The following is a 16,034-nucleotide window of genomic DNA, read 5'->3' on the forward strand; positions in this document are numbered from 1 at the left end:
GGGTGAAGTAGAAGCTCAAGTTGTTTTGATTTGCATTTCTTTTATGGCTAGAGAGGTTGAGCATTTCTTCATGTGTCTATTGGCCATTCTTATTTCCTCTTCAGAAAAGTGTCTTTTTAAGTCATTAGACCACTTATTAATGAGGCAGCTGTTTCTTTGAGGATTTGTTTTGGGGGGATTTAATTTTTTTGAGTTCTAAGTGCATTTTAGATATGAGGCCCTTGTCTGTTGTATGGCTAGTGAAGCTGTCCCAATCTGTGGGCTTTCTATTTATCTTGCTAGCTAGGTCCTTTGCTATGCAGAAGATGTTAGGTGATGCTAAGCAAAATGAACTACAAGATATGGAAACAAGAGGTTTTTCTCTGTTGTTGTAGTTGTTTTTAATGCACTATGTGATTTCTTTTTACTTTTGAGTTTTTTCCCTTATCCCCAGTTGTCATTTTATTTGATTTTGGTACCCTGTGTATTGTATGTTTATCTGAATAAGGAAGGGGAAGGTGAACAACAAAACAGTGAGACAAAGGACAGAGGGTAAACCAATGCAACAGTGATACTCACAAGACAATATGTTGGAAATAAAGGGGAGAATTGGGAAGGAGGGGATGAGGAAGAAAAATGAGGGAAGGTGTAACAAGTTCGACAAGAAATGTACTCACTACCTTATGTATGTAACTGTAACCCCTCTGTTTATCACCTTGACAATAAAATTAAATTAAGAAAAAAGAATTCAGAAGGAGCCAAACTTGTGAGGGAAGCAGATTGACTTTCTCTTGTTGAAAAAAATTTTTTCCCATTTTTCCATTTATTTCCCAATAATTACCTTTTCTCCTGTAGAAGAAATGAATTTGATTTGAAAAAAAAAGTGTTACAAGCTTTCTCTTTCATATTTCCTAGTAGTCTGAAACTCCTACTTTATGGTCAGAGGGATAGAAATAGGAAAAGAGAAGAGTAGGTCTTTACAAAGCAATTTATTTGCCAAAGGCAGCAAAAATACTTTTAATTTCACAATCTCTTATTGACCGTATTCATTCCAAGAAAAATGCCCCTGATAGCTTGAGGTTAGATCTATAGAGAAATGGCTTAGCAAAGCTTCTCTTTGATGAGTGAAAAATTGTAAGATATAAGAAGAACCAAATCCTTGTAGCTAAAATATATGATAGAAAGTTATCTGGGCTCTATGTGTGTGCTTTGAGTTTGCATGTCCATGTATTAATGGTTGCACATGAGCAAGGATACACGTATGTACATGTATATGTGTGTGTGTGTGTAAAAATGCTTATATCTACTTCCATAGTTATCAAAATGTTTATATGGCTTTTCTGATCAACTAACCCTTTTGTCAGTTATGAATATGATTGCATACACCTATTTTATACCAGCTGTTTGCTGTTTTATTCTCATGATTCAGAGCATCTTCTTGGATTCACTATATACTAAATTGCTATTATAATCTGAAAAATCTGTATTTGTACTAAACAGTCTCTTATTCTCTTGAAAATAATTTGGGAAGGTGTTTTTTAGTAGAATTTGCATGAGATCTTATATTTTCCTGTTAATGACTATGTTTTGAGGACAAGTAACATTCCTCTACCCTTGTGTTAAGGAAAGTACCAAGGTGCTTCATCCTAAACCAGTTAGAACCTCATTCCCCGGATAAGTCTGTTATGTTAGTTCATGAGGAGTCAGATCCCCAAATCTGCTGCAGCCATCTTACCACACAGAGGAGCCTGAAAAAGACCTGCGGAGACAATTATCATCTCACAGAAGGAAGAATGAGTAAGAAACAAATTCAGAAGACATATTTGTTTTATCTCATAGGCAAAAACCTGGGCTTTTCTAAACCCTGTTTTTACTATGGATAACTTTGCACATTTTCTTTCTTGCTTCAGGAGACTCTGCAAATGTAACCTCATGAAAAATGCCTTCCCTGACCACCATATTCAGTTTTCTTTTAAACTTTGTAAGTCATTGCTTCATGCCACATCTGTGATCTCATTACTGTACAGGGGAAACTTTATCTGTTGCATTCACAACAACAGTTCGGTATCTTGTACAAATCTCAGAAGATAGTACAAAGCTTGAAAAATACTTACTGAAAGAATAAAAATCAATACTTTATTAAAATGCATAAACAGAGGGCTCTTTTAAAATATTTAAATTATATACATGGAAATGTTGCAAATATATAATCTATTGCTATGCATATTCCTGGCCTAGACTGATCATCTGATCATATCTTGGCTTCTCCATCCACTAAGTAAGATCATCAACAAGTACAGATTTTCTTCCCCAAACACTGAAGTCAACTAAACAACTTACAAATAATTTAATATTAGAGGAAAAACACCAATCACAATAAATCCTAACCACACTTAGCAGGGTCAAAAGATAAAATGAAAGAAAATTTCAATCAAGTATTTCTCTACATGAATTTTACAAACAAAGCAAGACAGGGAGTAAAGCTGAATAAATATTTGGCCTCTACCTCTGTTGGATGGTTAAGTTGGGTGGTAGAAGAATGAGTCTGAATAGTAGATAATATTGCTAGGTTTTTAATGCTATTTGTTCATTTTATACTACAGGTGGATTTCAGGTATTCTAACTCAGAGGAACTTGTTGGATTAAATACACTATGATATATGGTATTATTCCCCTCTGTATTGTCCCTAGCAAGACATGGTAAGTAGTAGAAGAAGTGTCCAGTGGGAGGAGCTGGAATCCCCACAGGTGAGTCAAAGAGAAAAGATGGCCTTCTCTACTCACAAGGAGAACCATTTCCTCTCATCCTGCAGTCCTGACACTTTCCCTCTGGAGTATAATAAAATCTCACTGTGGTCCAAGTAGGCTATATGACTCCACCTTTCATGACTTAGACATGTCTCTAAATGTGGGGATACATAATTTTTTAGATATGAACTAACCAGAAATGCAGTTGCTACAGTCTTATGGGTCCCATGGATTTATCCTAGGAATCTTATTTGGGCTGTAGCCATTTGATCTTCTCTTGTTGCAACAGGGGCAGAAGAGCAAGACCAAGAATCAAGATCCCATTTTAGAGAGAATAAAGAAGTTTATTGTCACCAATTCAAACCAGGATAGGGCCAGAAAGAAATTCTGATGATGAGGGAGGGTAGATCCCGTGTTTTATATAAGCTGGTCTCACACACACACACATACACACACACACACACACACACACACACACACACACACACACACACACACACACACACACACACACACCAGGTCATTACTTACAAAGGCAAAGGCTGGGTGGAAGGGGGTGACATCAACTCCAGGCCAGGTAGGCAATTTCTATCTTGTGGGCTTTCTGTTATTAATCCAGATAGCCCCTCTTGGTCTTCCTCAACCCCATATTCTGGTGGACAGCCTCACCTAGCCACATCCTGGTTAAATGACCCTTGCTGGGAATATAGTTACTAGGGAGGGATAACTATGTCTACTTCACTCTAGAATATAATAGTTCTTTTTCATAATTTTTAAATCAGAGCAATTACCAAAGACCGTTCCTCTATTTCTCATGTTATTGACAGATTCTCAACAGGTTTCAGGTGAGGCCTGGGGAAATCTAAGAACTTTTAACTTCTTCATATGTTTAAATAAATAACTTTTAAAAATTAAAATCTTAAAATATGATTGTTTGTTTACACTTTTATTATGAGCACCATTATATGAGTTCATGAATATAATATGTGAGCTACATAAAACACTTTTATATGAGAAAAGTTTTAAGCTTGCTCAGGGGGAAAATACCAGATCATTATCTCTAAAATTAAAAACTATGAAATTGCTAAAAATGTAATTTTGTATTTAGTTCATGGAGTGTGGATAATTTCAACACTAAAAGAAAATGGTAGGTGTCAGAGACACAATGGCATCATTTCACATTCTGGTTTGTGATGTTGATTTAAGACTCTGTTTGGCTGACTAGTCCCCGGTTAGGCTCTGCAATCTGAGGCTCTTTACAAGACTACAAGCTGGAGGCAGCAGAATGGGCATGTGTGTGCTTGCCAGCTGTTACAGTCAACATAATTTAGCAATGGGTCCTTTACCCCAATGGAAGCAGATAGTTGCCAGAGTAACAGATGTGTTCACTTTCCAGACTGCCTCAAGACCCTCAGCATACCTGTCCATACGCAAGCATGTATCATCATCTTTATTTCACCTTAAGGTGGTAGATGTTTTCCCTACTACCCTTTTAGCCACTGCAGTTAAGGCAAAGAAGTCTCCTGTGATGGGATGAGTCTATTTAATCATGGAAGCACTACACAAGATGTTAGGCCAGAGTCAATTGACTGCCCTGTGACAGAATCTGGACCTTCGTCACAAGGCAATGAGATGGCATGAAGATTTGCAATGGAATTACATAAGGGTTAGAGCTGTAGAAAGAGGTATAGCAAATATGGCAAATGTCAAAGGGTCATTCAACCCCCACTCCCTCAGAAGAAACACTTACGTGGAATAAGCTTATGTGGAAAACTTTGTTTCACTATAAGTATGAATCAGTATTAATTATGGATTTCTTTATTAATACGCTATAATGGGTATAACTATAAATAAATCTATTACTTGCAGGATTTCAAATTTTTAAAGAAAGTATATGGGACAAGACTAAAAGTAACCTACACAGATCTTACTTAACCTGTGCAGTTTATTTTTAGTCTGACTTGTGCATGCCGTAAGATAGATAAATAAATGTGTATATATATATTATATAGAATGTATTTATTCTATATATTTTATTTTATATAGAGAATTTATTATGTATAATAAATAAAAATAAAAACATACAGTGATTTCAGACTATAGCGTTATTATTCATAATATATTTATGTCTTATGTTAAATAGTAGAAAGGGCAGTAAATTCAAATGTGAAGATTTCAATTCAGGATATAGTAATCTATAATCTTGTTGTTTTTCAGTATAGAAGTACATTAAACCTTTTATGAGTCAGATTCTTGTCATTCTATTTCTTTTGAAATAGAAATATTCTATGCTATGCGCTACAATTTTTTTTGTCGGTCATGGCGCTTGAACTTTGGGCCTGGACTCTGTACCTGAGTTCTTCAGCTCAAGGCTAGTGCTCTACCAGTTGAGCCACAGTGCTACTGCCAGTTTTCGAGTAGTTAATTGGAAATAAGAGTCTCATGGACTTTCCTGCCCTGGCTGGCTTTCAACCATGATCCTCAGATCTCACTCAGCCTTCAGAGTAGCTAGGATTACAGGCATGAGACCCAGCTCCCAGCTGTACTATAATTTTTTAATATGTATTTTTTATTGTAAAGATACTGTACAGAGGAGTTACAGTTACATGAGCAAGGTAATGATTCCATTTCCTATATAATATTGTTACCCCCTCCTTTCTTTTTTCCCTACCATCCCTTTCCTCCCCACCTCCCCAACTCCTCCTACCCCTCCCAAGATCCTCCTCACCCCAGCAAAGTTGTAAAGTTCGTTTTCGACATAGTGTCTTATACATCTCATTGTTACAATGGGTTATCCTGTATCTTTATTTCAGCATTATGTTAATTCCCTTCCCCTCCCCAAATTAGAAAAATGTATATACAAGATTCAGGACACCAGAATCAAATACAGTGACAACAGGGATTGTACCGTGAGGGAAGAACATACAAAAGAAACAAAAAAAATCACATAGTGCATTATAAGTACATTAAAAAGATAAAATCTCTTGTGTCCCTATCTTGGGGGTCATTTCACTTAGCATCAGGTTATATGGTCAAATGTACATAGCTTTTGACCTTTTCTGCTTGTTTTAGACATATACCAGTTATTGCAGGTAAGGGAAACTATGGGACCTATGTTTCTTTGAGTCTGGCTTACTTCATTTAATATAATTTTTTTCCAAGCCTTTCCATTTCCTAACAAATGGGGTTGTGTCATTCTTTCTGATGGAGACATAGAATTCCATGGTGTGTGTGTGTGTGTGTGTGTGTGTGTGTGTGTGTGTACAAATATATACATATATATATATCACATTTTCTTCATCCATTCATCTACTGAGGGGCATCTGGGTTAGTTCCATATCTTAGCTATAGTGAACAATGCTGCAATAAACATAGTTGTGCTAGTAGCTTTAGTATGGCTTTCTCCTTGTTTGTTTTCATTTGGGTAAATGCCCCGGAGGGATTGCTGGGTCATAGGGGAGCTCTATGTGGAGTCTTTTGAGGAACCTCCATGCTGCTTTCCAGAGTGGTTGAACAAGTTTACACTCCCACCAACAATGCAATAAGGTTCCCTTCTGTCCACATCATCCCCTCCAGCATCTGTTGTTATTAGAGTTCTTGATTATAGTCATTCTAATGGGGTGAGGTGGCATCTCAAGGTTGTTTTGATTTGCATTTCTTTTATGGCTAGAAAAGTTGAGCATTTCTTCATGTGTATTGGCCATTCTTAATCTTCTTCAGAGAAGTCTCTCTTTAAGTCTTTAGCCCACTTATTACTCGGGCAGTTGTTTCTTTGAGGATTTGTTGTTGGGGGATTTAATTTTTTGAGTTCTAAGTATATTTTAGATATGAGGCCCTTGTCTGTTCTATGGCTAGTGAAGATCTTCTCCCAGTCAATGGGCTTTCTATTGATCTTGCTGAGATTCCACCTCACCCCAGTTAGAATATAATCAACAAATCCAATAACAACAGATGCTGGTGGGAATATGGCCAAAAGGGAACCCTACAGCATTGTTGGTGCGATTGTAAACTTGTTCAACCGCTTTGGAAAGCAGTATGGAGGTTCCTCAAAAGATTACACATAGACCCCCCCCCTATGACCCAGCAGCCCACTTTTGGGCATTTCCCCCAATGAAAACAAACAAGGAGAAAGCCATATTAAAGCCACCAGCACAACAATGTTTATTGCAGCATTATTCACTATAGCTAAGATATAGAACTAACCCAGATGCACCTCAGTAGATGAATGGATCAAGAAAATGTGATACACACACACACACACACACAATGAAATTCTATGCCTCCATCAGAAAGAATGACATTGCCCCATTTGTTAGGAAATGGAAAGACTTGAAAAAAAATGTATTAAGTGAAGTAAGCCATCCCCAAAGAAACATAGGTCCCATGTTTTCCCTTATTTGCAATAACTAGTATATATCTAGGATACTCTTACCAGGCAAGTAGAAAAGGTCAAAAGCTATGCACATATGACCATATAAGATGATGCTAAGCAAAATGAATCCCAGGATAGGGACACAAGAGGTTTCATCTTTCTTGATGTTGTTTGTAATGTACTTACAATGTCCTATGTGACATTTTTTGTTTCTTTTGTATGTTCTTACTCCATGGAATAACTCCTGTGTTCAATGTATTTGATTCCAGTGTCCTGAATCTTGTATATACATTTTTCTAATTTGGGGAGAGGAAAGGAAATAACAATATGCTGAAATAGAGAAATCAGTTGACCCATTGTAACAATGACATGTACAAGACACCACGTTGGAAATGAACTTTATAACTTCAGGAGGCAAGGGGAGGAGGTAGGGGGAGGGAGTAGTTTAGTAGGTGAGTAGGGAAGGGATGGTAGAGAAAAACCAAAGGCGGGGGTAACAATGTTCAATAGGAAATGTACTCATTACCTTACTCATGTACCTGTAACCCCTCCGTACAGTATCTTTACAATAAAAAATATATATTAAAAATCAATATAACAAAAACTCAGTTGCTAAACTGCTCCCATTGTACAATACTCTTGACATACATCTGTACAACTCTATCCATTTATCATTTCTAGAGTCGCATTTAACATTCACTAATCACTTTAAACTTATTTGTCTTATTTAAAGAACAATATTCATGGGATTTGCATAATTTGTTTTCACAGAAATCATTAAAATGTATGTTCGCTTTAGAACATTTTGAAGTATAACTGATGTTTTGAAAAAAAAGAATTTCCTTGTTAAAAGTCTGTGTAACAAAAGTGTCTTTAGAACATTTTTTCTTGTGCAATAGGAGTGGGCTAGGTGATATTATTGACTTTTCTTTCTTACATTTGTAAAGGAACACTGGATGCTCAATAAACACTTGTTGATGGATGACTCAAACTTCTCCTATCTCTGGGGAGTCAAACAACTGCTATCTATCACATTTATTCGTGGAACTATGCAGTGCCTTTTCCTTTGTGTAGTGTTTTACAAATCTATTTTAAAGATAAATGTATTAGGACACTAATACTTCATGCTTTTGTATGTGTGCAGATTCATTATGATATTTCTCCGTGTATATGAACTGCTGAAGGTGAGATGAAGGAGAAAGTGACTTCCACAATTTGTTGTTCACAATGTGAGAAAATTTAAACTTATTTTAATGAATAACCTTCCCTATATGATCCATATTGAGTTTCTGATGAAGTTGGGTATTCGTCTATACTCAGTCAGGTTACTTGTTCTTTATGGCTTTCATTAGAAAATGTGGGGGATGATGTAAATGCCTACAAATAGTTCGTATATCTCATCATAGGTTTTACAAATATAAGACTAAGAAGACTAAATCAGTAAGCCAACACAAATATTGCTATTTTGTGGCTACTCAACTTGGAACACTAACTACTTATGCAAAATTATCATGAAACATCATTGCACTATTTTCATGTGCTGAGTCTGAACACATATACATACACACCGTGGATGTATAAATGGGATATTTTGAGCATGTGTATGAAAATTTACTTCTACTGTATTTGTTAAGCTATAAAATACTGCTGAACACCAGTGCCTCATGTCTGTAATCCTAGCTAGTCAGGAGGTAGAGATTAGGAGACCAGCTGTGAGCAAGACAAAGATTTCATGAGACATTATCTCCACAGAAAAGGTTGGACATGAAGATCTGGCTTGTCAGCCAGCTAACTAACATAGGCAGAAAATAGCAATAAAAATATTGTGGTCCAAATAAGCCAAGACAAAAAGCAAGAGTCATTTTCATAAGAATAAGCAATGCATTTGGGTCCTCAGCTCTGAAAAACAAATGCAAACTTTAACTCCCATTTCCTTCCTAGAAACAGGAAATGGGTCCTTCTTCCCTACTTTAGCTTTGTTTTTAACCATCTAGCTAGAGTTCTGGGTTTCTCTTAATGGCACACACTTTCTCTATCTTTCTTCTACTAAACTCCTTGCTTTGCCACATTAATAATAATCAGTGCAAAAAAGGGTTGGAAGCATCATTCAGTAATAGAAGACCTGCCTAGCAAGCATGAAGATGTGAGTTCAAATCTCAGTACTTCCCTTCACCCTAAATGTAGAAGCTCTTCAGTAAGTCTTATAAATCCAATAAATTAAACATTAGTTTATTTTACACATGAGGATAACTTATGAATTTATTCATCCTTCCTTGTATTTTCTATTTTAAAGTTGAAAATTTTGCTGGGTGCTGCTGGTTTGTGCCTTGAGCTAAAGAGCTTGGGGACCGTGCCCAGACCCAGAGTTGAAGCCCCATGACCGACAAAATAAAATAAAATTGAATTTTTTTTATAAAGCACATGTTTGAAATTGGACTTTCAAGATGAAAATGCTTAATTTTCTGAGAAAAAATTAACAGAAATATAGATTACAATGAATTTATGTCAAATTAATATTGGCTTATCTTACCCATTTCACATTCAAATTTTTATCTTCTTTGAGTAGATGAATTACTTATTTAGATAAAAAAAACAGAAGCAGTACCTGAAATGAACTGAAATTATCTTAACATTTGAACCACTGTCCATATCCAATCCTCATGTTGATAAGAATAGCCTAACTCTACCTGAAGGTATTTGACTAAGGCTTAGACATTATTAAACACTGTTAAGTTTAATGATAGGACTTTGTTGGAAGTACCATTAGTTATATCCTTTTCCTTAAATAAGCTAAGCCATTGAAGGCTAGGCCAATTTACCTATTTAACAGATCCTTCCCTTGTGTCTGGCTGCCTTGGGCAGAAAGCTGACAACTAAGCAGTAATTCTTTTGTTGATCAGCTGTCAAATTGGACTTCTTTGAACAATCCATGGATGCCTGAGGAAACTCTACTTCAGCTGTAAGGAGAACTTCAACTGAAGCCACAACTCCTGCTTCTGGAGGCCTTGCTCCTGTCAGGACTATTCTAGTCTACTCAGGACTTGGAAGACATTACTCCTTGACAAGCCTCACTGAGTCCCAGAGTACCGTACTTACCCTGAGTTATTCCCACTCAGGATGAGGGAGAAGCAGTGCTTGACAGACTCACTGAGCATTTTCTACAATTGTTACAACTGTAGATTAAAAGTGTCCACTCTTAACAATCCAGGAGTGGATGAATGATTTTATTGAATGCTATTCTACAACTCTGCATAGTGTTCAGCTATAGGACTGGATACTGTATTGCTTGTTGGATCTGCTTGAAATTGAGCCATGACTTGTGACATTCGCATGTGGGTCTGTGTTTTTCTAATGTTTCAGTATTCACTATGCTCTTGTTTTAATGAGATAGCTAAGGCATCTGCATACTGTTATGTGGCACCTATATTATTATTGTTACTACTTTTATTATTACTATTATTACTTTTTTATAATTGAAAGGAGCTGCCATGTCCTAAGACCAAAACAAACAAGCAAAACCAAACTTGTGCCTGTATTTACCTTATCTGTTAACAATTCTTTTTTGTTGGATCCCTAATAACAGAAATATTCATGATGTCACACTCCAGATAGAAATATTGTAGGAAATTTTGCTGCAAAAAGAATTTTTTTTTATTTTTTGGTCGGTTGTGGTGCTTGAACTCGGGCTTGGGCACTGTCCCTGTGCTCTTCAGCTCAAGGCGAACACTCTACCACTTGAGCCACAGTACCACTTCTGGTTTTCTGGTGGTTTATTGGAGATAAGAGTCTCATGGACTTTCCTGCCCTGGCTGGCTTTGAACTGAGATCCTCAGATCTCAGCCTCCTGAGTAGCTAGGATTACTGGTGTGAGCCAACAGTGCCTGGCTTACAAAAGGAATTTTTATCTTTACCAGTATATTTATTAAAAAAAAAAAAACTGCATTTAAAATTAACAGAGAAATTGTGTCATTTTACAGATTTTGCAAATTATGCATAAACAAAATTAGATCAAATATTATCTATAAAATGTGTTAGTGCTTTCTCCCAGATAATTGTTCCTCTCTGTTTTCTATTATTTCAGATATTATATCTAATTAGGTATGCAGTTCATTGAAAGCATTGCTAAATTTATAGCTTTTGCTATTATGCAATCTTCAATGGATGTTAAAACATAATTACATGCATTTGGATCACATAGAATATTGTAATATTAAATTTTGTCAACGTGTTGAAACAATGATGAATAATAAGTAACCCCTGATTTCAAGGAGTTTAAATCTTCGTGAAAGGAGAGTATGTGTGAAGTGTCAGAGAATAATGCATGCTGCTGCAGTGCAGGTGTGGGTTGAGATTCAGAGAAGAGGAAATTAACCCACTTTGGAGTAATTTTTAAAAGCTTCAAATTTCAGTTTATTTTTTAAATCAGATCCACTCCTGTTATTCTTCAATTTTTTTACCATATTTAATTAATTTTTATTGGAAAGGTGATTACATAAGTCAAGTAATGAGTACATTTCTCTTTGAACAGTGTCACCTCTTCCCTCATTTTGTACCAGTTTTTCCCCACCCATACTCCTCCTGCACAAGTTGTATAGTTTGTTTTCAACACAGTGCCTAGGTAGTATCACTGCTGCATTTGTTCACTCTTTGTCCCACCATTTTTGTGCTCTCTCTTAACCTCCCCAAAACAGATAAACTTACATACAAAACAAAAAGTACACAAATCAAAAACAGTGACAAAGGAGAAAATATCGTTACAATAAAACAAAAAACAAAAATAACAAAAAAATCTTATTTCTACTTTTGAAGTTCATTTTGATAAACATCATTTTATATGATCGTGTACACATAGCTATTGAGCCTTTGTGATCCTCTCCTGTGAATATTCTTTTTTTGTCTCCCGTGTGAATGTTTAGAGTCCTAAACAATTAATCATGTCTAAGTGCATTTTTTTGTCTTTAACCATCCAATGTGTTTACTTATAAATTCTTTCTAATGGTTACAAATGAGGGAAATCCCTGCAACCTATGTTTCTTTCTATCTGGCTTACTTTGCTTAATATCATTTTTCCCAAGTCTTTCCATGTCCTTACAAATGGGGCAATGTCATTCTTTCTGATAAAAGCATTGAATTGTACTGTGTCTATATACCACATTTTCTCAATTCATTCATCCATTGAGGGGCAGATGGTTAGATTACATATCTTGGCTATGGTAAACAAAACTTCAGTGAATATGGTTGTGCTGGTGGCTTTAGTGTGGCCTAATTTGTGGTCAATTGGATAAATGCCCAGGCGTAGAATAGCCTATAGGGAAGCTGCATGTTTAGTGTTTTGAGCAACTCCCATAGTGCTTTCCAGAGTGGTTGAATAAGTTACAGTCCCCATAATGGTGTAGAAGTGTTCCCTTTTGGTCACATCCCTGCTAGCATCTTTTATTGTTAGTTTTCTTGACAATGGCCATTCTAACTGGGGTGAGGTAGAATCTTAATGCTGTTTTGATTTGCATTTCTTTTATGGCTAGAAATGTTGAACATTTCTTCTTTGTCTATTGGCAATTCTTATTCCTTCTTCTGAGAAGTCTTTCTTTAAGTCTTTAGGCCATTTTTTAATTGGATCGTTGTTTTTCTGAGGGTTTGTTTTTGATGGGTTTAATTTTTTGAGCTCCACAAACTTCATAGGTTTTTTTGGAGCTGAAATAAATATAAAACATGCTATTTAGATTCAAATTTAGTCAGTTTCCTACTAAAACTTCAGCATCTCTGAACATATTTAAATCTGACCTTTTATATATGACCTGGTAAATATCACAAATGTTTATTTTTAATGGCATATAATCACACCTAATTTAATTACACATAATTTGTATTTTAATAATCAAAGATTGGTAGCCTCTAGCCCAATTGCCATATCCAGTTACCCTATTTATTTACCATCTGTGACTATCTTTCAAGAGAGATGACTTTGAATAGTATAAGCAAAATTCTGGTATGCAAATCTGAAACTATTTTTTCTCTAGTTCTCAGGAAAGTGATGAGTGCATTTTAGTTATGTTGCATAATGCATTCCTGAAGTGTTCATAGAAACTCATACTTGTCCTCACAGCTCAGTCCTGGTTCTCACAGCATCTCCTTCTTTACCCCTCTCTCCTTGAATTGTCTCAGGAAATAAGAACAATTATCTCATGTACATATGCGTATTAAACATGGTGGAGGTGCTCCCCTTTCCTCTCAAATTTTAGCTGCCTGAACTAATTTAGACCTAAAGCCTAATTAGTTCCCTCTCTATCCTATAGGTTGTTCTGGAAACACTTGGGAAATAACAACTTTTAATTACCTTTGAGAAAAATCTGCTCAACAGCAGTGAACCAGTGTTTCATGCCTATAATCCTAGCTACTCAGGCAGCTGAGATCTGAGGATCATGGTTCAAAGCCAGCTCAGGTAGGAAAGTCCATGGTACTCATCTCCAATAAACCACTAGAAAACCAGAAGTGGTGCTGTGACTTAAACAGTAGAGCATTCGCCTCAAGCTGAAGAGCTCAGGGACAGTGCCCAAGCCCAGAGTTCAAGCCCAAAGACCGACAAAAATAAATAAATAATGTCAGTTGACAAGTATTTTTTCCATGCATGCATACAATTTACCCTAATCAAATGTACTCCCTTTATCATTTGCCCTCTTTCTCTGTTCCCCTCTTCTTAAAGCAATTTGGATGAGATTCATTAAGCTATACTCATACATGCATATGAAATATTTCCACCATATTCACTCTCTTTCAACCTCTCCATTAGTCCTCCCCACTCCCTCTGGTACCCACTGACATTGGATGCTCTATAAATGTGTGGATATACCACAATGAAGCCCTCTTGTATTACCAATTTATGGTAATGAAAATGCTCTGAAAGAACAGAAAGTTTATTAAAGGATTACTCCTTACCTTGCTTTGAAAAAATGCAGAGTCAAAGTGAGAAATATGCCCTCCACTCTAAAACATTGGTCTGTTTATAGAGAGCATATATAGTTATAAAAGTAACTGTGACATTGGCTGCAACATGAATCACTTGAAATATTTTCTGAAATGGAAATGTAAGAGAGGCGTTTTCCAAATAAAAGGAACACATGAGCCAAATTATCCTTACTACAGATTCATCCTTTTGCTGTCATTAAGCCTCCATGAGCATGCAATTGCAAGTGATATCACTGATAATATCCAGTCCAATAATAAAAATTGTTGTCAGTCTTACATTCAAATGTCAGCATTCAGTTTAAATTTCAGATATTCATTGTGATTGAAGAGCCAATTAGACTATTTTAAGATAAAAATTTGATCCATAGTATTAAATTAATCCAAGGTACTGAAGAAAGATTGATAAGCAGCTACAGCAGTGTCTTAAAGACAATATAATTTCTCTCGTAATTTCCCCTATTTTTATTATATTCTGAAGGATATTTTATTGACGACATTCAAATAACTATGTCCATATTTAGGGATACATACCATGGTCATCATGAACACTTGCACTGAAATTTAAAATTGAGAAACAAGTTTGATTCATAGCTCCTAAAACCATATTTCACACATAAAAAAGCATTTGTTTTTCCTAAGACTTACTGATCTCACATTTAAAGTATGTTCAGCTCACAGATTACACACAAACAGAAAGGCCCCTTCTTCCAGAGTCCAGTTGAACTGAAGGAGTACAATACCATCTAGTGTTGGACACATACAGTGTATACTCCCACAAAGAACAATGAGAGACCAAGATAATACACAGTAAGTAATAGAAAATAAACCCTGCCCCTTAAATAATCTGAGAAGCAAATGCTGTCTAGAAATGATTGTTCCTCTCTTCTTTCCTCTGTTTTATGTCTTGTACCCAAATTGTCAGCTAGAGAATAATCAGTCTTAGCTGGTCACTCAAACCTGTCATCTTCACTACTCAGGAGGCTGAGATCTGAGGACTGTGGTTCAAAGCCAACTTAGGCAGACAAATACAAGAGACTATTATCTTCAACTATCCACCAAAATGCTAGGAATGGAGCTGTGGTTCAAATAGTAGCCTTGAGGGAAAAGAAAAAAACACCTCAGTGACAGCATCCAGAACCCAAGACCCATGATCTGGACCTGCACCAAAAAAATAAATAAATAAAAATCAGTCAGTCTTGGTTGTATTGGGTGAGTTGGAGGAGAATGATAAAAGGATAATATTAATCAAGATATATTGCACTTATAAATTGATTGTTGAATTCTAAACTCTTTATACAACTACTTAACGATAATTTAAAACATCAATCTTCTCAGTAATAATCTTGCCATTTTTCTATGGACTGATTACTAAGCAATGTCTTCACAACATGATATATTTAGCATAGATCTCCTTATATGTCAATTAACTTCCCACAGTTTCTATTTATCCCTAATCAATTGCAGTCCTACTCTGAAAATATTAAGGGAAAAAATATTCATCATTCCCCCAAATTTTCTTCTGTCTCTATGCAAGCCCTCTGCCTACTCCCCATTCCCAGGAGATAGACTGAATTGTGTCCACTAAATTCAGATACTGAACTCCTGAGTTCCAGAAGCTCAAGGTGAAGACCACTTTTACACAAATATGAGTGTCATTCACATTTCCAATGTTCCAGTCACTTTGGAACCTCACACCAGAGAATCACCCTTCATCACTCTTTCTCCTTCATTCCCCTTGTCAACTAACCCAGATAGTTCCTTGTGAAGATTTGCAATCTATGTTTCCTCGCCACATTCACTGCTTCTATCCTTATTTGGCCTCAACTGAGATTCTGAAATCCAGATGTTCCCGGACCCCTCATGTTTACTCTCTGAACTTTTCAATGCTCCTGCAAATCATGTGATTGATGCCTGAGGACAGTGCTGTGTGTAAAAGCTGACTGGATCCATTCTCATAGCACAGCATATCACA

At 36.1% G+C, this 16,034-nt stretch overlaps 1 long non-coding RNA gene across 1 annotated transcript; it reads left to right on the forward strand.

The window, feature by feature from the left end:
* Nucleotides 1–5,312: 5,312 nt before the first annotated feature.
* LOC122121558 lies at nucleotides 5,313–11,668 on the forward strand. The gene is made up of 3 exons (XR_006149971.1): nucleotides 5,313–5,328; nucleotides 5,751–5,758; nucleotides 11,597–11,668. It is a non-coding gene; the product is annotated as an uncharacterized LOC122121558 (long non-coding RNA).
* The last annotated feature ends 4,366 nt before the right edge of the window (nucleotides 11,669–16,034 follow it).

This window comes from Dipodomys spectabilis, unplaced genomic scaffold, assembly GCF_019054845.1.
Source record: "Dipodomys spectabilis isolate Male_0828 unplaced genomic scaffold, ASM1905484v1 ptg000006l, whole genome shotgun sequence".
Lineage (NCBI taxonomy): Eukaryota > Metazoa > Chordata > Mammalia > Rodentia > Heteromyidae > Dipodomys > Dipodomys spectabilis.